This window comes from Stegostoma tigrinum, chromosome 1, assembly GCF_030684315.1.
Source record: "Stegostoma tigrinum isolate sSteTig4 chromosome 1, sSteTig4.hap1, whole genome shotgun sequence".
Classification (NCBI taxonomy): domain Eukaryota; kingdom Metazoa; phylum Chordata; class Chondrichthyes; order Orectolobiformes; family Stegostomatidae; genus Stegostoma; species Stegostoma tigrinum.
In genome coordinates, this window is record NC_081354.1 from 108,785,633 (window position 1) to 108,810,819 (window position 25,187).

General features: G+C 45.6%; 1 protein-coding gene across 2 annotated transcripts in view; it reads right to left on the reverse strand.

The window, feature by feature from the left end:
• clocka (clock circadian regulator a) overlaps nucleotides 1–22,411 on the reverse strand; it is a 140,372-nt gene extending 117,961 nt beyond the window's left edge. The window contains exon 1 of one of the 2 annotated variants that reach the window (XR_007248000.1): nucleotides 22,222–22,411. The gene's annotated coding sequence lies outside the window, so the exon portion shown is untranslated. Of the gene's footprint in view, nucleotides 1–21,472; nucleotides 21,937–22,221 lie in introns of those variants that run through there. The other variant, XM_048535276.2, reaches the window with a different exon arrangement.
• Nucleotides 22,412–25,187: the final 2,776 nt, after the last annotated feature.

Sequence of the window (25,187 nt, forward strand, 5' to 3'; positions counted from 1 at the left end):
CAACTCATCCATACCAACCACATTTGCCAAACCAGTCCCACCTACCTGCATTTGGTCCATATCTCTCTAGACCTTTCCTATTCGTGTCAGAGATAATGGGAAGTGCAGATGCTGGAGAATCCAAGATAACTAAGTGTGGAGCTGGATGAACACAGCAGATGAAGGGTCTAGGCCCGAAACGTCAGCTTTTGTGCTCCCGGAGATGCTGCTTGGCCTGCTGTGTTCATCCAGCTCCACACTTTGTTGTCTTTCCTATTCGTGTACCTGGTCAAATGTCTTTTAAATGCTGTAACTGTAACCATTTCCTCTGGCAGCTCATTCCTTATATGAACTTTCACTTTAAATGAGGTTAGTAATTAAGTGGTGTTCCAATGAGCTGGTATCAAATACACTGCATAGTGTTGTACAGAGCTTTGCAGAAGATAATAGGGTCTGACAAAGTTTTTGGTCTCATCAGGACTTGGTGATCTCAGCTGTGTTCAGTCTATGTTGTTCCTGGGCCAGAGCTTTGTACAGTATCTAATGAGCATAGATGCAAAGGAATCCAGTTCCAATAGAATTGTGGACTACCATAAATTACCATTTTCCAAGGGAAGTGGAAATATAAATATCACATTAAGGTTTCATTTTATTTTCTTATTACTTGCGTCTATACAAGTGGGACTTGTGTTTATTAGAATAGCATTCCAGTAGAATTTAGTTCAATTAGGGAATATTTAGTAAGGGGGAAATTGTTTGGTTTGTTAGCAACTCTATTAATTTTTTCACTGTTAGGGTTAAATAAATACACTGTAGCTGGTTTCGTATAAAGTGAATATCACGGATTTTCTTTAGTTTAACCTCCCCTTCTCCATGAACGTTTAATAGATTGGGTGAGGTGAGGCAAGCTTCTCCAGGTGATTTGAGTTTAATTATTAGAAGGGGACCTCTACTCCCACCATAACAGACTGGGGACTTGTATTTAGATTTTAATTATCCAAGGGGTTCGACCTCCCTTCCTAACAGACAGGAAGATTTAATAATTAGCTTCCAGCAGAAATATTAGTTAATATATAGAGAATGACTGCTGACAGTTTTGAATAAAATCAATAATTACAGCACTGGAGATGGTTAGAATTTCTTATGCAATCAGTTCTCAGCTGATTATGTAATGAATGAGGTTTATGTAAGGTAACAATGGTGAATTTTATAGGCCAGCTTAGGCAGAAAGCTCTTTTCCCCAATGGGGCTCTAAGTTGAAGGTCACAATGTATCATTTAAAGGCCATCCAAACAAACATTCACTCACTGTAAACCAGAAACATCATGATAAGATTTATTCGTCAAGCCCACACTGCAAATAATAGCTAGATCCAAGCAGAAACTAGCCATGCAGTTCAGCAACACCTCATCAGGGGTCCTGAACCAGACCATCTAAGAGAAAACAGGGGGTCTTTTACCCCAAAACTGGCAGGAGGCGGCCCTACCATCTGACCAGTTCACTTTTAACTAACATAGCAGCACAGGTAAGCACATGGGGAAATGGCATAATTTTGTCAACATAATTCTTAGAGGCCTCACCTGGTTCAAGTAAAATAGTTTTGAAGGATACCAAATACGACAGATGGTGAGCCACATGGTCAGAGTGAGGAAGACCTTACTAGAGCAAGAATGAGATAAAGTGACAACTGCCAATTCGGGTCAACACGGAAATTCAAACACGTATCCCCACAACAATGGCCTGGGAGATCTAGACTGCTACTGCAGTGACATTACCACATTATCAAAAAAATGGGGAGAAGGTAAAGTGCCCCACAGGAGCTGTTTAGAAAAATTAAAGTGCATAGGTGATAGGAGACAATGTACTTGTATAGATTAATGTTGGCTAACAGAGTAACTGAAAATAAGTGGGTCATTCTCACACTGCCAGACTGTGCGTAGTGGGGTACTGTAAGGCTCAGTATTTGAGCCCCAATCATTGACTATATGTATTGATAAGTTGGAGGTGGGGACCAAAATATGTTGTTATCTCCAAATCTGCAGATGACACAAAGCTAAGTGGGAACGTATCTTGTCAGGATGATATAAAACAGCTTCAGCGGGGTTTGAACAGACAGAGGTAAAACATGCATATGGAAAAACATGAAGTTATCTGGAAACCAGAAGTATTTCCTAAATGGTAAGGTACTGGAAAACAAATGTCCAAAGGGACCTAGGTCCCGTTAATAAGTCATTGAAGGCTAGTGTGCAAATGTAACAAGTTATTAGGAAGTCTAATGGAATGTTGCCATTTCTTGAGTGGATTAAAGTACAGGAGTAAGTAAGTTTTGCTTCAATTCCATTGGGGCTTGGTTAGACTGCCCTTAGGAGTACTGCATGCAGTTTTGATTTGTTTACCATAGAAGAATATTATTGCCATCAAGGGAGTACTCCCAAGGTTCACCAGGGATGTCCCATGAAGAGAAAATGGACACATTGAGCCTTTATTCGAGAGTTTCAAGAAATGAGGGGTGAAATCAGAATTTACAAACACTTAAAAAGGGATGAACACACTGGATACTGTTAAGGTATTTCTCCTAGCTGAGAAATCCAGAACCATGGAGCACAATTTAAAAGTGAGGAGAATGCCATTTATGTCTAAGATGAGGAGAAATTAATTTACTTACAGGAATTCTCTACTACAGTCAACTGTGGAAATTCATTCTTTTGAGCATGTTTAAAGTAGGCATTGAGATATTTCAGATTACCACTGGCATAAACGATTATGGGGATAGGGTGGGTAAAGGTATTGCAGTGGTCGGTCAGCCATGGAGTGCCACGGCTGGCTTGATGGGCTGATTGATCTGTTCCTGGCCTATGTTCCTAAGGTTATAGTGTACAAGCTCCAGCTTGACATGGAATACCTACACTGACTCTCAGACACCAACTCATACTACTATTTCTTGGACAATGTGCAATGTGCATAGTAGTCACTTCCAGAGGAGGACTCAGAATCTAGCACAGCTTTGCACCTCATGAAGCATTCATGTACCAGAGCACAGACAGAGACATAAGAGTATAGGCTGCAGGAGTCCATCCAAATTCAGTATATTGTCATGACTCCAGTTTGGCTGTCTTCATGTAAAATGTCATGGCCACCTTAGGAACTCCGATCCAACAAAACAAAGTGGCTCTCAGGCCTGCAGGCCATTGCTGCGGCCTTGGGTGCAGAACATTAATAATAAGAGGAAGAGGTCTTTCAGCAACCACAGACATAAGGATGACAGCCAGTCACCCTGGGCTTCATCTCACGATACTCCAGAGATGTCCTACTGATTCCCATGTCTTGTTGTTAACTGCCATCCAGCTTTCTCTATGTGTGACCCTAATGCCTTCAGCAGGTCAGGCCAAGAAGAGACCAACCTGCATAGGAGAACCTCAGCATTACCATGACCACCTAGTCCTTGAGGGTTAGGACTCAAATTCCCATCACAGACCTGCCAAACTCAGCACAGTTAACAGGTTGTATCAGTTAGCATGCTGTCTCCAGCTCAGCTATAGATGTCACAGCTACACCTGGACATAGGCAAAGGCAAAGGCATATTTTGAGGTTACATGGGTGACGCAGGTGGTCAATACATACAAATGTATTCTTGTATAAATATATTTTTTTCTGTAGCGCATATGCAATTACTGTAGTTTCATTACACCACTAGTTGCTGACATAGATCGCTGCAGAAAAAGTAGTGCATTTCCACCAAAACGTAAGGCAATCATCCATTGATAAACCATTTATCACTTCATCTGCAATGTTTGTATGTTGTGTTGTTCTAAGTGCTTAGGGAAGACTCGATCTATCGTTTGTGAATTACAGCCATGGTTCACAGCCAAATTTCAACGACAATACAATGTTAGATGAAGTGAAAGTAAAGATCATAGTTTTGCATTCGTTCACTGCAAAGAAGAGAAATAATTGATAGGTGGAATAAAGAAATGAGACAGCGTTCTGTGGGGTGAAAGGAGGACTGAAAATTCCCGACTTTTTGGGGGGGGGGGGGGGGGTCGCCATAGTCAGATGGACCATTCTTGGAAAAAGTAGACAATATATGTCTGAGAGATGACGGTGTTAATTTTCTCAGGGGAGAAGATGAAATTGTTTAGCATTGTCCTGCCCATTGGGTAGTGGTAGCACAGCCAAATATTCTTAACAGAAGTAACCTTAAGAGCTATAGAAGAGAAAGATCTCCAGTGCTAAAGGGTTGGTGAGGGTAACAAAATAATGAGTTTCATTAAACATGATTTGGGACTGCAGAGCATGCTCCAGAGTCCAAACGGCAGTCCAATTGGCCCAATCTCACTTGTCCTACATAGAAACATAGAAGATAGCAGTAGGAGGCCATTCAGCCATTCGAGCCTGCTCCGCCATTTATCACAATCATGGCTAATTGTCCAACTCAAGAGCCGAATCCTGCTTTCTCCGCATAACCTTTGATCCCATTCACCCCAAGAGCAATATCTAACTACCGCTTGAATACATTCAATGTTCCAGTTTCAACTACTTCCTGTGGTAATCAATGCCACAGACTCAGCAGTCTGGGTAAAGAACCAACTCCGCATCCCCATCCTAAATTGTCTCTCCCGAATCCTCAGACAGCGGCCCTGGTTCTGGAACACTCACCACTGGGAACATCCTCCCTCCATCAACCCTGTCTAGTCCTGTTAGAATTTTGAGTCTCTAAGAAATCCATCCTCTTCTCCACCACCCCGACTCGTCCGAGTTCTGACAAAAACAATAACCACCTAGTCAATCTTTCCTCATATGTCGGATTATCATTCCCAGAATCTGCCTGGTTAACCTTGCTGCACTCCCTTGAAAGCAAGGCCATCCTTTCTCATGTCTACATATGAGGTTTGTAAAGTGTGCAAGGTTTAATTCACATTTGGAGCAGGTGCAAGGATGACATGTGAGTCAACAAGCTGAGCAAAGGTAGTATGTTGCTTTCAAGGTAGCATACATATGGGCTTGTTCAAGGTTAAGCCCACAATCTGCTCCCATCCATGAGCGGATAATGCCATGTAGGTACCGTGGGCCACAATTAGCCTAGAGGCTACGTTTCTCTATAGTGTGACATTGTTGATAGTGTGATCCCTTGCCATAGTGCAAATAGAACAGGATGCTTTAATGAATGAGAGCAAAGTGTAACTTAAATTAAGTTAATCATGTTTGTCTCAAATAGGAAGCAGCAGTCTTTCAAGAAAAAAAAGGTATTCACTGATCATTCAGCCTGGAGTCTAGTCAAAAAATAAATTAGCACATTTGCCTCACTTGAGCATTGCTTGGGCTTTTTCCTCTTCCTAACAAACCTCCTGGCTCATGTCATGGTGTTACATTTTCCTTCCTGTTCAGGGGAGATGTCATGATTCTCCGTCTCCTTTTCTTCAAAAGCATTCACACTTTGTTGAATGAGGGCATACAGTCAAAGCAGCAGATAACCCTGTAACCATTGAGGGGCACTGAGAACATTAATTGACCGATCCAGATGTATGAATCATGAATGCTGTCTGGATATTATGCACAAATTTGAGTATTCAATTGGTATAATCCCACATCAGCTACACATTAAGACAGTGGAATGTTTTGCTCTTGAGGAAGACAGCAGACTGATCCCAGGGAGCTCTGATAGAAGGGTGTATGCAATCTACTGCACCATCCCAATAGCAAACTTGCTGATGCATTCCCCTCACCTCTCTGCATCCAAAGAAAACTCTCAAATTCCCAGACTTTTTCAGATTACATCACCACTGATCTCCTATACACTCGAGTGGCAGACATCATGTCTATCACAAGCTTCTAGCTGGAAAACTGAGGTTCTTGTTCTGGAGGCTTACTTCCTCCAGCTTGGCTCCCTAAGGTTTGTAGTTGTCGCTTTTCCTGCCATGTTTGAGGTGTGAACAAAGCCATCAGAAAATGCTAGTCCATATCTTGAACAGTAAAAGGTGTCAATCATCCTATGGTATTGTAGCATCTTGCCTTTATGGGGCCTCGTCATAACACAAAGCTGCGGATTCTGGAATTAGTTGTTTGTTCTGAAAAGATGGTTCCCTTCGCTGTACTGACTGATTTTCAACCTGTCCCTTGTAATCCACAAAATGTCATCACAGCACACATGATCCTTCACCTGACACCACTTTTTGATTTCTAACCCATTAGCATTTAACTCCTACTTTTCGACTGATCCCATCATTTATGATGTTGATTTTCCTACTCTTCCTCAAGCCACTTACGATCCACATTTCAGTGCCCCAACTAATCCTGATCACTCATTTTCAGGCTGACCTGCACCTTTACTTTTCACGTCAACCTCTATGGAACAGTACAATACTTAAGCGAGACCTCACCTAACCACTTCAAACTCCTCCACCTGACTGCAACTATACCCTTTGCTACACAGTATCACCATTTAGAACACCAGGTAGAAATCCAATAACATCACCATCCACTCCATAGAGATCAAACTCTGTCTGTTGCATGATGACATGCATTCAGCCTCAAGGACCCAGGACAGGACAGACATGCTGCTGTGTCCACTATTCTATCCTTGGATGGACAATGCCCTACCCTTCTAGCATTCCTCCTTTCCACACTGACCCTGCCTCACTAATACCACATTTGCTCCAAAATGTGGAGACAGTGAGCTTCTTTCCTAACTACATTTGCTTCATTTGGAGAACAACACAACTGATCAATGAGTTTAAAATCAATGCAAATGACTGCAAAGAGATCAAATGCTCCAGGCTGATAATGCTACTGAACAAATCAGTTCCCAGAATTAAATCTAATAGGCGGTCATTAACTAAAACATAGGTATACATAGTTGAAAATTTTTCTTTAAAACAAAACAAAAACAATTTCTTAGCAGAGCTGAAAATAAACATTGGCAAAAGGAGACAAGTTCAAACTTTTCATCTTGCATTCATTCGGAGCAGAACACAAGAAAAAAGGACAAAATTTTATTCAGCATAAAAAGGTGGTGTTGATTGGTTGTGCTATCATTGGTATGATCATTCATCAGAAACAATTAACTGTCCACCTTAACTTTCAGACAAGGAAATTAGATTGTGTTCATTAAGGCTGTTATCATGGAGGACCATCTCAACTACCTCACATTTTTGTTTAAAAAAGGCGCAAAGTATGTAGAAATTCCTTTTGCCTGCATAAAACAGACCGAACAAATCAGCATCCTGTTCTCATGCTGTATAAAATGACAGGTCATTTTCAAATCTGTTTCTAGCATCCTTGTTCCGAGTATAAAACAAAAAGCTCCAAAATCTTGTCTTCTTTTAGCAATGTTTAAATCAAACAATTTTTTGCTCGCGAAATTAGGAAAATGTCAAACTATCTGAATATAGAACACTGTTGGAAGAATCTCAAAACACGTCTCATTCCAGCACCATCACTTTGCAGCTTTTCAAATCTGGATTAATAGTCTATATCAAACTTTAACTGCTCCTACAAAATGGGAGTCTTTTGCCAGTTCCTGGAAATGCTCCATGTCTGAAAGATTCACAAGGTAAACACTTATAACAAGGTAACTGTGCTTTCTCTGCAATGCCCAATACATTTTTCAATTCGTTCACATGATGTGGGCATTGCACCTAGACTATTATTTATTGGCCATCCCCAATTGCCTAGACAGCAGTCAAACATCAACCATCATGCAGGTGGTCCAATTCACCTTTCACCAGACTAGAACAGAAAGTATTATTGCGTTTGACTCCGGTCAGGTTTCTTCCGAAGCCAGTCCTAAACATGTTGAAAACGCAGATATTCACAATTAAAAACCAATCCTTGGTTGGACCAGATTAACAGCACCTATATGAACTGTGCATGTCACTGGACAGGACCTTGTTGACCATGCAGGGCCATTCCCATGGTCCTACACTAAACTTTATCCCCTGAAGTGAAGGTCTCATGATGGGGTGACAAGAACACATTTCACTGTGGTTTTCACGTAAAAGTACACATCAATAAATTTCTATTCCAAACTGTCTCTCATGCTTAACAGGGTTCATAATGCTGTTTCACACACCTCCCCAGGTCTGGTAAGATCAGGTTCAACCTGGTGTGGAGTCTTCTCCTCATAAACAACTCTGCTGGAGGCATCCCTGATTGCACGAGGGGTGATCCTACTATCAAATAGGAACCAGGACAGTTTGTTATCTAGTGAGGCTGTTTCTTTAAGCCAGTCTTCAAAAATTAGACAGCTTGTTCTGTCAGGCAACTGGATGATGGATGGCATGGAGCTGTCCCATATATGTTAGCTACCATTCGACTTTAGGAAATACTCAAATCCCCTACTGGGGCAAGATGGCCCATTATTTGTGACCAACACTTCCAGGGGCCTGCATATTGCAAAAGATACATACAGGTTTTCTATCATCATCCCAGTGTTTGACGAATGAACTCTTATGCACGACCAGCCACTGTCGGTGAGTGTCCACAATGACTAAGAACAGAAAGCTCAAGAAAGAACCAGTATAGTCGATGTGTAACCAAGTCCGTTGGTTTCCCACCAATATGGGGGAGCTGCTGCCAGTAATTTTTGTCTCTGTTAGCGCTCTGAGCACTAGCCCACCAAGGCAGCTTTATCTGCATTCAAACCCGGCCACTAGACATAACTTCTTGACAACATCTTCGTTTTTGAAATCTCTGGATGACCCTGTTTAGCCAGTATCTGGCAGCCACCTTTGTTCGTGACAATCACTCTTGCCTCCCAAAACAATATGCCATCCTCCACTGTAATTTGGTGTCAGAGTCTGAAAATCTGATTGTGATGGCCCTTTGGTTTCTCCCATCACCATGAGCTGTTTCAGCTTTACCTGCATTGGGTCTTTGTGTCCAAAGTCTAATATTAATCAGCTGTGATTAGAAGTTTGCCCAGTAAATTTAAAAACATTACAGGCCCTTCCAATGACAGCACCACCAGTGGCTTATCTGCCAACAATGTTCCAACTTGTAATCATGAGCACTTTAATATTGGAACACACCTCTGAACTCGATCTGACGCAATGAGCAGTGCTGCCATGTGTTTTTTCAGTAGATTGGACAGGGGTTTGTGGCCCATTATGATAAATTTACATCTGTAAAAAGGTATTAGTGAAACTTCCTGAATCCAAATATGACTGTCAAACCTTCTTTTTCCACCTGGGCATATTTACACTCTGCGTTAGCCAAAGTCCTGGATGTACACACTATTCCTCTCCATTGGGCTACCTCAGACCTAATATTACGCCAGTGCCATACAGGGAGACATTGCATATCAATGCCTGATCTTGCTTGGGATCAGAGGGAGCCCACACCTTACAGGACGATAGCTATTTCTTCACTTCTCTGAAAACAATTGTTAGGTTACCCGACCATTTCTAAGGCTGGCCCTTTTTTTAAAGGGTTGATGCAAAGATGTGAGGACAGAGGACAGGGGACAGGTTACGTGTAAACTTTCTGTATTAATTCATCAACCCAATGAAAGACCTAAGCTCCGGTACAGAAACGGGACCCAGGTCAGCTTTACAAAGAACAATACTGCACAGAACAAAACAGGACCTTCAGCCCTCCAAGCCTGCATTGACACATTTTGCCCTTTCTTACTTACACTGTCTTCACTTACAGGATTTGTGGCCCTCTATTCCCTTCCTATTCACATTTTCGTCCGGATGCTTCTTGAATGCTGCTACTGTATCTGCTTCCACCACCTCCTCTGGCAGCACGCTCCAAGCATTCATCACTGTGCGAAAAACTTGCCTCGCACACATTGTTTAAACTTTGCCACTCGCGCACCGCCACCCCCGCCACCGCACACCTTAAACCTGTGTCCCCTAGTAACCGATCCTGCCACCCTGGGAAAAAAAGTGTCACATGTTCCACTCTATCCATGCCAGTCACACAATCTTACAAACCACTATCAAGTTACCCCTCAACCTCCTGAGAAAACAAACCCAGTCTATACAATCCTTTTTCACAGCTAAAATCCCCCATTTCAGCAACAGCCTGGTAAACATTTTCTGTACCCACTCCAAAGGATTCATATCCTTCTGGTAGTGTGACGACCAGGACTGTACTCAATATTCCAAGTGTGGCCTTACTGAAGTTATACAAAGCTGCCTATCCTTATACTCAAAAAGTTCCTTCCAATGAAGGCAAGCATGCCATAGGTCTTTTTACTACCTTACCTACCTGTGCTGCCACCTTTAGTGATTTGCACACCTGCAAAACCCAGATTACACTGCATATCAATTCTCGTAAGGGTTACACAATTCGTTCATTCTACCCATCTGTACTTGACCTTCCAAAATGCATTTGTCCGGATTAAACTCCATCTACCACCTTTCTGCCCATGCCTCCAATTGATCTATCCTGCTGTATCCTCTGACAATACTTCCCACTATCCACAAAAATAACTAAATCAGACCAGCTGCAAATCATTTATCCACAAACAGCAGAGGGTCCCAGCACTGATCCCTGTGGAACACTACTAGTCTCAATCTTTCAATCTGAAAAGCATCCTTCCACCACTACACTGTCTCCTATGATTAAGCCAGTTCTGTCTCCATCTTGCCAGTACACCCATGATACCATGTGACTTCTCCTTTTGTTCCAGTCTGCCATGAAGGACCTTGTCAAAGGCTTAACGGAAGTTCATGTAGACAACATCAACCATTTTTCCCTCAATTACCTTCACCACCTATTCAAAAAACCCGATCAAATTAGTGAGGTACAACTTCCCCAGCACAAAACCATGCTGTCCTTCATTAGTAAGTCCACTTTCTTCTAAATGCATATAGATCTTGTCCCTATGATTCTTTTCCAATCATTTCCCTACCACTGATACAAGACTCACAGGCCTGTAATTTCCTAAATTATCCCTGCTACCCTTCTTAAATAATGGGACAACGTTAGCTATTCTCCAGTCCTCTGAGACCTCACCTGTAGCCAAAGCAGATACAAAAGATGCCTGTCAACACTCCAGCAATTTGTTCTCTTGCCTCCCTCAATCTTCAGGTATAGATCCCATCAGGACGAAGGGACATATCTACCCTACTACCTTTTAAGATGCACAACTCTTCCTTTTTAATAGGAACCTGGCTTGGAAATTCAACAATTCCTTCTGAGATTATCCTCCATCAACTCCTCCGCTTTGGTGAATACTGACACAAAGTATGCATTTAGAATCTCAACTACCTCCCCTGGTTCCACACAAAGATTCCCTACCTTGTCCTTAAGAGGGTCAACCCTTTCCCTGGCTCTCTCTAGGTTTTTGTGTAACAAAATTCAGGATTCTCCTGCATCCTTCTTGCTAATGACTTCTCATGACTCCTTTTAGCCCTTCTAATGCCTTGTTTAAAGTTCTTTCCCACTTTCCTTATATACTTCAAGGGCTTTGACAGTTGCCACCCTGCTAGACCATATATATGCATCCCTTTTTTTTGACTAAAGGTCACAACATCCCTAGTCATCCAAGGTTCACATACATTACCATACCTAACCTTGCAGAAATATGCCGCTCTGCAATACACGTTCGATGGGGATTTGCTCAATAGCCACCTCCTATCAAAATTCTTCAGTTCCTGCCTAATAATTTGACAGTTCACCTTCCCCCAGTTTCACATCTTTACCTAAGGACTGCTGTTATCCCTATCCATGAGTTTCTTAAAACTCATGATATTACGGCCACTACTCCCAAAATGCTCCCCCACTGAGAATTCTCTCACCTGGCTGGACACATTTTCCAAAAACCAGGTCCAGTATAACCCCTGATAATAAAATGTGAGGCTGGATGAACACAGCAGGCCCAGCAGCATCTCAGGAGCACAAAAGCTGACATTTCGGGCCTCAACCCTTCATCAGATGGGTCTAGGCCCGAAACGTCAGCTTTTGTGCTCCTGAGTTGCTGCTGGGCCTGCTGTGTTCATCCAGCCTCACATTTTATTATCTTGGATTCTCCAGCATCTGCAGTTCCCATTATCACCAGTATTATCCCTTCCCTGGTTGGGCTGTTTACATACTGTGCCAAGAAACCCTCCTGAATGGTCCTTACAAATTCTGCCCCATCCAAGCCCCAAGCATGAAGCGAATCCCAGTCGAAATAGAGGAAGTTAAAATCACCCACATCTTTCCAAAATCTGTTTACATACTCCTTCCTCCATCTCCCAGCTCGTGGGAGGCCTGTAGCACACCTCCAGCGATGTAATTTCACCTTTCTTATTCTCGAGTTCAACCCACATTTCCTCGCTGCACCAATCCTCCAATTTATCCACCCTCAGTACAGCTGGGAGATTATTCTTTACCAGTAATGCAACAAGCCATCCCTTTTATATCAACTTCTATCCCACCTGTAACATTTAAATCCTGGGACAATCAGCTGCCAGCCTGTCCCTCTTCCGGCCAAGTCTTCATAATCACAATAACAATATAGTTCAAAGCTACCTTGCGTATTATACTTCTCACATCGAAATACATGCATTTCAGTCCAAGTCTCCTGCTCTTTTCAGCAGTGTTTGCCTGCCAATTCTTATTCTTAGTCACGTGCGCCTCGGTTTCTACCGCTCCCTCAGCAGGACCCTAGCACCAGGGAGGCAACACACCCATCTAATTTGTGACCACAGAAACATCTATCTATTCCCCTTACAATTGAATCCCCTATAACTGTAGCATTTCAATACCCATTTCGCCCTCTACCTGCAGTAGAGTCAATCATAATGCCATGAATTTGGTTGCTGCTACGAACCCCTAAGAGGCTATTCCCTTCAATAGTATCCTAAACAGTATATCTGTTTTGCAAGTGAATAACAGTAGGAGATTCCTGGCACTGCTGTTTAGCCCTCCTGCTCTACCTGATGGTCACCCATTCTCTTCCTACTTGTGGAGTCCGAGTCTGCGGTGTTACCATCTCTATATGCATGTTATGCATGATACTCTCTGCCTCGCAAATGCTCCACAACGTTTCCAGATGCTGTTCCAGCTCCAAAGGTTGGGCTTCCAGGAGCTTCAGCGGAGACATTTCTTGCACACATGCAGATCACAGGAACTGAAAATATGCCCAGCTTCCCACATCGAGCAAGGATTGCTGATCACTATTTGCAATTCTCCTGCCAAGTCTTATCCATTTAAACTTACAATCTTTACAATGCCAAATACTTTTAATACTAATTTGAAGCTGCTGGTGCTCTCCACTCCAATAACAATTTCTCAAAACTGCTATTCACCAATGGTTTCCAAAAGCTGTTTGGGCTCACACTCCTTTACCTGCTCGAACTCTCACTGTCAACATTACTCTCACCATGCCCCATCTCCTCTCCTCTCCTCTGAAACTTGCCTCTTCCTTTGTTTCTGGTTAGAGGAGGTAGAAGGGATGTAAGCATTACAGTAATACTTGGGGCTGACCATTCCTTAACACTAGGTTCATCCACAATGCCCTGCACAAACTGCGAAATCCACTCCCAGAATGCAAACAAGCGATGTCTCAGCACCCTCTCATTTCACTTTTGATTACCCTCACTTTATGTTCCAATCACCGTAGCCCGAGTAGGTCACTTGGGTGCCTCAAACATGTTTTTTTTCCCCCTTTAAGGCACACAGTTGCCTTGGGGAAATATCTGAGGACTACATCCAAGTTCTCCAAGTGCTCTGTATTGATCTTCCCTGTTCTTAGCACATCATTTAGACAAATTGCACAGACAGTTGACACCCCAAATGGCAGTCCCTTATTCTGGTACAAATCTTTTAGGGTATTCATTGTAACATACTGCTGGGAATCCCCATCTAACTGCAAGTACACATGGCTCGTGTCCAGCTTCATGAAGAACAGCACCCCCCTTCCAGCTTTGTGTACAAGCCTTCTACATGAGGGCTTGGATATTTAATCGAGCGGCGATAAGCAATTTGCCCACCAACCCATCGGGCTTCACGATCAATACAACTGGTGCTGCCCGTTCTACAAACTGGACTGATGTGAGGATTCCTTCGCTTTCCTACCTTCTGATTTCTGTCTTTAATTTGCCCATAAAGCAAAGGCATTGGATGAGCCTTGCAGAATCGTGGAATTGCTTCCTGGTCGACATGCAAGGTGGTCTTGGCTTCTTTGATAAGCCTTACATATTCCTGAAAAACGCTGGATATTTGATTAGGACGTTACCTAGGCAGCCATTTTCTTAGAAATGTTGAGTCAATCTAGGTGACTTTTCCCCAAACCAATTTCACTCCATCAAGCTTGAGCCTGAGCCTGAACTAACTCAATGGTAATTCAACGAGCTGCCTTCAGGAGGCCAGAACCACAGTTCTACCTTTAAATCAGCAAGAGTTCCCCAGTATGGGTTCTCAGTCCAGCTGCAGTCCATTGCAAACTTAAGGGTTGGAATCCAGAATGAATTTTGTTAAAGGTGTTTCAGAGATAATGGGAACTGCAGACGCTGGAGAATCCAAGATAATAAAGTGTGAAGCTGGATGAACACAGCAGGCCAAGCAGCATCTCAGGAGCACAAAAGCATGTCTACCTACCATCTCATCCTGCCTCCTTGGCCTGTCCATCTTCCCTGGACTGACCTATCCACTCCCTACCTCCCCAACTATACTCTCCTCTCCATGTATCTTCTTTTCTCTCCATCTTCAGTCCGCCTCTCCCTCTCTCCCTATTTATTCCAGTTCCCTCTCCCCATCCCCCTCTCTGATGAAGGGTCTAGGCCCGAAACATGAGCTTTTGTGCTGCTGAGATGCTGCTTGGCCTGCTGTGTTCACCCAGCTCCACACTTTATTATCTTGGATTCGCCAGCATCTGCAGTTCCCATTATCACAAACAACCACCTGTCAGCCCAGATTCTGAAAAAAATTGTAACCATTTGACAGAGGGTTGACTTTGTCTTGAGGTCTTGCTGTAGGCCAAGTCCCACCATTCACAATGCGCCGAGTGAGGCTGTGCAACTGCCTTCACGCATGTGGTGCCCCTCAAGCTAAAATTACTGAACTGAATATTGAGTCTAGAGGGTCCCCAAGCAGAAAATGAGGTGTTGTTCTTCCAGCTTCTGCTGGAGCTTCACTGGAACATGGCAGCAAACCTGAGACAGATGAAGTGTTGTTTTACCTAGAAAGTGTGTTTGGGCTCTTGGATACTAGGAAGGGAGGAAGTAAACGAGCAGGTGTTATACCTTCACGAGTTGCAATAGAAAGTGCCGTGGGGTTGTGAGGGGTGTTGGGGGTGAACGAAGAGTGGGCATGGGTGTCCTGGAGGGAATAGTCACTGCGGAAGGTGCACAAGAGAGGAGTGGGGAATGTGTGACTGGTGGTGGCATCTCACCAAAGGTGGCGGAAATGGTTCCTGATGATCTTCTGAATGTGGATGCTGGTGGGATGGTAGGTAAGAACAAGGGGAACCCGATCATTGTGGTGGGAGGGAAGCGACAGGGTAATGACTAAAATACAGGAGATGGGTCAGACCCAGTTGAGGGCCTTGTCAACAATGGCACTGGGGAATTCCTGGATGAGGAAAAAGGTGGACATTTTGATAGCTTCATTGTCGAAGTTGGCCTCATCTGAACAAATGCAATGGAGAAGCACCCTGCTTCCTGTAAAGACTCTATCCCATTCTCTCAGTTCTTACATCTCCGTCACATATGTTCAGAGATTCATACTGAATCCATGTGGCAATACATGCAAACTTTCAAAATTTCTCTGCAACAGCATCACTACAAGTTGGCTCAGTGTTGCACCACTCCACAGTTCCACTTAATCCTCCAGCTCAGTCGCCATGCTAACAAGAAGCTTTTTCTCTCTCTTTCAGGAATCAAGGCCCACAAGATGCAACAACTTAGAGATACCCATGGCCTTCTGGGACCTTACTCTTCCCCCCCGCCGCCCCCGAGTCCAGCCCCTCCCCCAACCTCACCACATGACAGGTATTCACCATCCCATCTAACCTTCCACTCTCTAAATGCTCAAAGTTCTGTACTCAAAAAAGGTCTCACCTTTGTTCCTCTGTGTGCCCACCCTAAGTAGTTTCGGGCACAACATGACATCGAACTCTTCTTCCGCCGTCTTCGTCTCTGCATCCATTTCTTTGGACAAGAGTCCTCTCCCTGCATCACAGATCCCTCTGCCAAGTTCCAAGACTTTCCCTCCACCTGAACTCCTCCCTCTGGCTTTTTACCTGCACTCGATTTTTTCATTGAGCTCTGTAAACATGATATCGGTTGCCTCAATTTGTCTACACCCCTCATCAGATCCAATCTATCCCCTCCAAACTGACTTCACTCAGTGTGCTTGGATCTAACCCGGACTTTGTTATTAAGCCTGGCAATAAGGGTGGCGCTGTTGTAATCCGTCATACTGATTCTACATTGCATAGGCTCAGTGCCATGTCTCAGATAAAGTGTGAAGCTGGATGAACACAGCAGGCCAAGCAGCGTCTCAGGAGCACAAAAGCTGACATTTCGGGCCTAGACCCTTCATCAGAGAGGGGGGTGGGGAGCGGGTTCTGCAACTCTCTTGTAATCTCTTCAGCCTTGAAACTGCTGACCCACGTCCTGAAGCAAACCAGGTACCATAGTCACATCACCTTCCATCTTCGGTCCGCCTCCCCCTCTCTCCCTACTTATTCCAGAACCCTCTCCTCATCCCCCCTCTAATGAAGGGTCTAGGCCCAAAACGTCAGCTTTTGTGCTCCCGAGATGCTGCTTGGCCTGCTGTGTTCATCCAGCTTCACACTTTATTATCTCAGAGCCAGCTCTCAGACATCTCTTTCTATCTTCCCCGGACCACAGCCCCATCATGACACATCATGCCACTGCACGAACCACAGTTACTAACCTCATTTCATCTGGTGATGCATCCCCCTTCACCGCCTCCAAGCTGATAGTCACCCAGCCCCACACAATTCATTTTTACCTCCTTCCAAAAATCCACAAACAGGACTGTCTGGGCAGACCTACTGTTTCAGCCTGTGCTGCCCCACAGAACTCATCTCTTCCTACCTTGTCTAGGTATTCTCTCCCTAGGTCCAGTCCCCACCCTCATACATCCGTGATTCCTCTACACTTTATGCCAGTTTCAAAATTTCCAGTCTGCAGGCTCCAGCTGCCTCCTCTTTACCACAGACATGAAATCCCCTTACAAGTCCATCCACATTCTCACATTCAATAACTCCTCATTTAACTCCTTTCATTTTCTTCAGGTCAAAGGAGTAACCATGGGTACCCACACAGACCCCAGTTACACCTGATTCTTCATGTGGTATGTGGAACATTCCTTGTTTCAGTCCTATTCCAGGCCCCACCCACAACTCTTTCTCCAAGATATTGATACCATTGTTGCCGCATTCCTTTCTCGTTCAGAATTGGAAAAGCTCACCAATTTCTATTTCAATTTCCACCTTGTTCTCACTTTCACCTGGTCTACTTCAGAAGTTGAGGAAGAGAGGGGAGGAGACAGTAGGAGATAGATGCCAACGTCGCTCTGCATACTGCCTCCAGCCAGCAGCTCCAGAGAAGCCAATAGCACCCAGCCATGCCAAGTATTCACCATCACCCCAAACCTCCCCCATACTGAGGACGAATGGTCAGTCCTCAGTAAAGGGCTCACTTTTGTCACCATCCATCCTAACTTCAATGAATACCACTCACACTTGAACGTTGAACAACTTTTCTGTCACCTCTGCGCTTACCACTTTAACCACGCTGCCAGACCTGCTGAGTTTTTCCCAGCAACTTCTGTTTTTGTTCCTGATTTACAGCATCCTCAGTTCAACTGGTTTTTATGATCAGCTAGTGAACAGCGTATAAGTGTGTTAATAAAATGTGAGGCTGGACGAACACAGCAGGCCAAGCAGCATCTCAGGAGCACAAAAGCTGACGTTTCGGGCCTAGACCCTTCATCAGAGAGGGGGATGGGGGAGGGAACTGGAATAAATAGGGAGAGAGGGGGAGGCGGACCGAAGATGGAGAGTAAAGAAGATAGGTGGAGAGAGTGTAGGTGGGGAGGTAGGGAGGGGATAGGTCAGTCCAGGGAAGACGGACAGGTCAAGGAGGTGGGATGAGGTTAGTAGGTAGCAGGGGGTGCGGCTTGGGGTGGGAGGAAGGGATGGGTGAGAGGAAGAACCGGTTAGGGAGGCAGAGACAGGTTGGACTGGTTTTGGGATGCAGTGGGTGGGGGGGGGAAGAGCTGGGCTGGTTGTGTGGTGCAGTGGGGGGAGGGGACGAACTGGGCTGGTTGAGGGATGCAGTAGGGGAAGGGGAGATTTTGAAACTGGTGAAGTCCACATTGATACCATATGGCTGCAGGGTTCCCAGGCGGAATATGAGTTGCTGTTCCTGCAACCTTCGGGTGGCATCATTCTGGCAGTGCAGGAGGCCCATGATGGACATGTCATCAAGAGAATGGGAGGGGGAGTGGAAATGGTTTGCGACTGGGAGGTGCAGTTGTTTTTTGCGAACTGAGCGGAGGTGTTCTGCAAAGCGGTCCCCAAGCCTCCACTTGGTTTCCCCAATGTAGAGGAGGCCGCACCGGGTACAGTGGATGCAGTATACCACATTGGCAGATGTGCAGGTGAACCTCTGCTTGATGTGGAATGTCATCTTGGGGCCTGGGATGGGGGTGAGGGAGGAGGCGTGGGGACAAGTGTAGCATTTCCTGCGGTTGCAGGGGAAGGTGCCGGGTGTGGTGGGGTTGGAGGGCAGTGTGGAGCGAACAAGGGAGTCACGGAGAGAGTGGTCTCTCCGGAAAGCAGACAGGGGAGGGGATGGAAAAATGTCTTGGGTGGTGGGGTCGGATTGTAAATGGCGGAAGTGTCGGAGGATAATGCGTTGTATCCGGAGGTTGGTAGGGTGGTGTGTGAGAACGAGGGGGATCCTCTTGGGGCGGTTGTGGCGGGGGCGGGGTGTGAGGGATGTGTCGCGGGAAATGCGGGAGACGCGGTCAAGGGCGTTCTCGATCACCGTGGGGGGAAAGTTGCGGTCCTTTAAGAACTTGGACATCTGGGATGTGCGGGAGTGGAATGTCTTGTCGTGGGAGCAGATGCGGCGGAGGCGGAGGAATTGGGAATAGGGGATGGAATTTTTGCAGGAGGGTGGGTGGGAGGAGGTGTATTCTAGGTAGCTGTGGGAGTCGGTGGGCTTGAAATGGACATCAGTTACAAGCTAATCTCAGGCAACCAGCTTGTAACTGATGTCCATTTCAACCAGCTTGTAACTGATGTCCATGTCCAAGCAAAAAACAACTGCACCTCCCAGTCGCAAACCATTTCCACTCCCCCTCCCATTCTCTTGATGACATGTCCATCATGGGCCTCCTGCACTGCCACAATGATGCCACCCGAAGGTTGCAGGAACAGCAACTCATATTCCGCCTGGGAACCCTGCAGCCATATGGTATCAATGTGGACTTCACCAGTTTCAAAATCTCCCCTTCCCCTACTGCATCCCTCAACCAGCCCAGTTCGTCCCCTCCCCCCACTGCACCACACAACCAGCCCAGCTCTTCCCCCCCAACCACTGCATCCCAAAACCAGTCCAACCTGTCTCTGCCTCCCTAACCGGTTCTTCCTCTCACCCATCCCTTCCTCCCACCCCAAGCCGCACCCCCCGCTACCTACTAACCTCATCCCACCTCCTTGACCTGTCCGTCTTCCCTGGACTGACCTATCCCCTCCCTACCTCCCCACCTACACTCTCTCCACCTATCTTCTTTACTCTCCATCTTCGGTCCGCCTCCCCCTCTCTCCCTATTTATTCCAGTTCCCTCCCCCCATCCCCCTCTCTGATGAAGGGTCTAGGCCCGAAACGTCAGCTTTTGTGCTCCTGAGATGCTGCTTGGCCTGCTGTGTTCGTCCAGCCTCACATTTTATTATCTTGGAATCTCCAGCATCTGCAGTTCCCATTATCTCTGAGCGTATAAGTGTGTACTCAGTTTAGGTCCATTTTATGTAAAATGTGCTGTAACAACTAGCAAACCCCTTTGACAGCACCTTTCAAACCAGAGACAAGGGCAACAGATATGATGGAACACTACTCTGCATATTGCCCTCCAAACAATCCAAACCTAGAACTTTACACCCTTCCTAACAGCACTGTGAATGTCTTTCAGAGATAATGGGAACTGCAGATGCTGGAGAATCCAAGACAACAAAGTGTGAAGCTGGATGAACACAGCAGGCCAAGCAGCATCTCAGGAGCACAAAAGCTGACGTTTCGGGCCTAGGCCGGGGTGGGGGGGGGCATGGGGAGAGGGTTCTGAAATAAATAGGGGGGAGATGGAGAGAGGGTTCTGAAATAAATAGGGACCGGGGGGGGGGGGGGGTGAAGAGGTGGACCGAAGACGGGAGAGAAAAGAAGATAGGTGGAGAGGAGAGTACAGGTGAAGAGGTAGGGAAGGGATAAGTCAGTCCAGGGAGGACGGATAGGTCAAGGAGGCGGGATGAGGTTAGTAGGTAGGAAATGGAGGTGTGGCTTGAGGTGGGAGGAAGGGATAGGTGGGAGAAAGAACAGGTTAGGGAGGCAGGGACAAGCCGGGCTGGTTTTGGAATGCAGTGGGGGGAGGGGACGAGCTGGGCTGGTTTTGGGATGCAGTGGGGGAAGGAGAGATTTTGAAGCTGGTGAAGTCCACATTGATACCATTGGGCTGCAGGGTTCCCAAGCGGAATATGAGTTGCTGCTCCTGCAACCTTCGGGTGGCATCGCTGTGGCACTGCAGGATGGACATGTCGTCTAAGGAATGGGAGGGGGGAGTTAAAATGGTTTGCGACTGGGAGGTGCAGTTGTTTGTTGCGAACCGAGCAGAGGTGTTCTGCAAAGCGGTCCCCAAGCCTCCACTTGGTTTCCCCAATGTAGAGGTAGCCACACCGTGTACAACGGATACAATATACCACATTGGCAGATGTTCGCCTGCACATCGGCTTAACATGGAAAGTCACCTTGGGGCCTGGGATGGGGTGACTGCGTGGACTACGAAGGCTCTTGAATGCCGGTCAAACCATCACTGCTTAAAGAATACGGCAGCAATAAATGCTGTCCCCATCCTTGAGTGACTGTCCTCTTAAAAAAAATCAGTGCAAAACATTTGACAATGCTTTTGTTATATCAGTGTCATTAAGCTCTTTGCAGCTGGGGAAGCTTAAAAATCAATGGTACAAAACTGAAAAAATACATTTGTTGTTTTGTATGGATGGATGCATGTAATTTATTGCTAAGTCGGTCACGAAACCTTTAGACATCTGAATGTTCTTTTAAAAAAATTAATACTACTGCTACGAAAAAAATGTCCATTTCATAAGCAGCGAATAGAAGACCGAAAAACAATAGTCAAACACCTACCCCAACAAAAATCAGAATACACATGCGCTGTGTGGCGCTTCAACAACAGGACACACAAATAGGCAGTCGGCGGAGAGCCCGACATCAGGCAAGTACCAGAGGACCAGACACTGAAATAAAATCCTCACAGTTGAATGAAAGGATTCCACACGCCGTTCAGTCACCTTTACTTCATTTCTCTCTCCTCCCCACCAACAGATTCAGTCTATACCCTCCGTCTCCATCCCTCCTCTTCTCTTCCTCACTCGAATGAATGAAGCCGGTTGCCCTGGCTCCGTAGGGAATCAGAGATAACAAGGTGTAGAGCTGGATGAACACAGCAGGCCAAGCAGCACAGGAGCAGGAAAGCTGACTTTTCGTGTCTGGGCCCTTCCTCAGAAAACGGGTGGGGGGGGGGGGGGCTCTGAAATAAAGGGGGAGGCGAATAGGATAGGTGGAGAGCACTCCAGTTCTGCTCTGATTTCACTCCTCAGAATACCGCCAGACCTGCTAATTCTCCGGCAGTTTCGGATTTTTTTTGTTATTGCCCTTCCCCCGCCGCTTGTCTCCGATTTCCAACATCCGCAGTCCTTTCGATTTTTATTTGGTTAGGAATCAGACGTTCAATCCGAGCCCGCGACTCTGCAGCGTCGCCGACGGTGACAGGCAGCCACTCAACACCGTGTCTGCGGGGCTGCACTAAATTACACCGCTTCTTGTTTTTTTAAAAAACATAGATACAAGAGCGTGCTATCCTCGAAATAAAATCATAAGTATTGATGCCCACTAAAGCAGAAGTGAACTACAATTTGTAAAACGCAGTTTTTAAAATATTTTTTAAACTAAAAGCCTACTGCGTACTACTTTTTGTATAGAGGAAAATAATTTTCATCCAACACTTACGTAACGATGTAATACCGCCGCGGGAAATTACCTGATTTTCTCTCTGATTGCAGGAAGATATCTGAAACTGAGATTTAAGCGTCCGTAATAATTTACATGATTTAATTTACCAGGTTATCCATCAGCCGTGAATACCTTCCTCTCTGCAATAACTGCCAACGCCGCTCGAGCTCAATGTTTATCTCCTCGCGCAGGCCCCGTGCGCCGGGTTCACTGGGAGAGTCCCACTGACCCAATTCTCTCCATTTGTTGTGATCGTGTGGGAGAGGAGGAGCCACTGTTGCACAAGACAGTCCCACTGACCCAATTGTCGTTTATCTCAAGAGGGTTGGAATATAAAAGCAGCGATGTGCTTCTGAGGCTTAATAAAGCTCTAGTTAGGCCCCATTTAGAATATAGTGTCCAATTTTGGGCCCCACACCTCAGTAAGGACATACTAGCCCTGGAGCGTGTACAGCGAAGATTCACACGGATGATCCCTGGAATGGTAGGTTTAGCGTATGATGCCCTGGAGCGTGTCCATCGGAGATTCACACGGATGATCCCTGGAATGGTAGATTTAACGTATGATGAACGGCTAAGGATCCTGGGATTGTACTCATGAGAGTTTTGAAGGTTGAGGGGAGATCTAATAGAAACTTACAAGATAATGTATGGTTTAGAAGGGGTGGACACTAGGAAGTTGTTTCCGTTAGGCGGGGAGACTAGGACCCGTGGGCACAGCCTTAAAATTAAAGGGGGTAAATTTAAAACTGAAATGAGATGACATTTCTTCAGCCAGAGAGAGGTGGGCTTATGGAATTCATTGCCGCAGAGTGCAGTGGACGCCGGGACGTTGGATGCCTTCAAGGCAGAGATCGACAAATTCTTGATCTCAAAAGGAATCAAGGGCTACGGGGAGAGTGCAGGGCAGTGGTGTTGAAATGCCCATCAGCCATGATTTAAATGGCGGAGTCGACTTGATGGGCCAAATGGCCTCACTTCCACTCCTGTGTCTTATGGCCTAATTGTCACCATTGTCTCCACTGCTACATGTCAACGATCTGGATCTCAGTGTGCAGGGTGCAAGCTCAAAGTCTGCAGATGGCATTAAACTTTTGAGAAATTGCAAACAGTGTGGAACTCCGAAAGGACCATTGACAAGTTAGGTGGCAGGTGAGGCCTCCATTGGGAGAAGATTGGGAGACAACATTAAGTTCGATTCAAGGCAAAGGGGATGCAAGAGCAGGGAGACCTTATCGAGACCTGCACAGACCACTGAACGTGGTAGGAGAGATGGAGGGAGCAGGTAATGGATGATGTAAAACTTGGATTTAATATGAATTGTGAAGGAGGGGTAGTGTAGAACTTCAAAATGATATAAACAAGATTGTGGAATGAGACAAGTGACAGATGAAATTTAATGAAGAGAAGGGTGAAGTGATTCATTCCAGTTGGAAGAATGCAGAAAGACAATTGACAATATCGGGTACAATTCTAAAGAAAGGCCAGGAGCAGAAGGATCTGAATGTAAATTTGCGCGCGTCATTTAAGGTTGAGAGAACCATTAATAAAATATACATCTGGGCCCTTTTCCTAGTACAAAAATGAAGGTGTTTTGTTAAGCTGAATAAAACATTGCTGCACCCACAACTGAAGCATTAGCACCAAACTTCAAGAAGAATGTGAAAGTGTTGAAGAGAGTACAGAAAAGATGTGCAAGAATGGTCCCAAGAGTAAGATTTTTCAGTTTCATATATATTGAGGAAATTGCCAGTTTTGGAGCAGTGAATGCTTTGAGGAGTTTGATAGAGGTATTCAAAATCCTGAGACATTTCGACAAAGCAGATGAGGAGAAACTTTTCCCTTTGGTGAAAGGATCAAGAACCAATGGAGTGGACACTCTGTTTCTGCTACAAGTGGTCACCTTGTAAGCCAGTGTATGAGATCAAGCAAACACATTTCAAAAACAAGTCCATGCACAAAATGCTGCTGCATAAGATAAAGGTGCATGGCATCACAGGGTAATGTATTAGCATGGATAGAGGATTTACACTGCCACAAACACTCTGGAGACAAAATTCCCAGAGGAATGATGGGTGGCGACTTCAATTAAACCAACCTCAAGCAGGCAATGCCAAAATCTAACACATCTCCTGCCACACCAGAGGACCAAATATTCTGGACCACTGCTGCACAACCATCAAAGACACCTACTGCTCAATCCCCCACCTACAGTTCAAAAAATCCAACCACAATGCCGTATTCCTCCTCCCAGCTTGCAGGCATAAGCTGAAATGGGAGAATCCTTCATGAAGTGAAGTACAGAGTTGGCCTGAGGCAGCGGAAGACCGTCTCCGGGACTGCTTGGACTCGTGAACTGGAGTATTTTCAAGTGTTCAACGGAAAACCTAGACAAGTATGCCACTACCAATCATAGACTTCATTAGCATCAAAGAAGTCAATCCAAGTGTTTCAGAACTGTAAACCTTGGATGAACCAGGAAATCCACTCCCTATCAAAAACCAGACATGCAGCATTCAGGATAATAAAGTGTGAAGCTGGATGACCACAGCAGGCCAAGCAGCATCTCAGGAGCACAAGAGCTGACGTTTCGGGCCTAGACCCTTCATCAGAGAGGGGGGTGGGGTGAGGGTTCTGGAATAAATAGGGAGAGAGGGGGAGGCGGACCGAAGATGGAGAGAAAAGAAGATAGGTGGAGAGGAGAGTATAGGTAGGGAGGGGATAGGTCAGTCCAGGGAAGATGGACAGGTCAATGAGGTGGGATGAGGTTAGTAGGTAGGAAATGGAGGTGCCCCTTGGGGTGGGAGGAAGGGATGGGTGAGAGGAAGAACAGGTTAGGGAGGCAGAGACAGGCTGGGCTGGTTTTGGGATGCAGTGGGTGGAGGGGAAGAGCTGGGCTGGTTGTGTGGTGCTGTGGGGGGAGGGGACGAACTGGGCTGGTTTTGGGATGCAGTGGGGGAAGGGGAGATTTTGAAGCTGGTGAAGTCCACATTG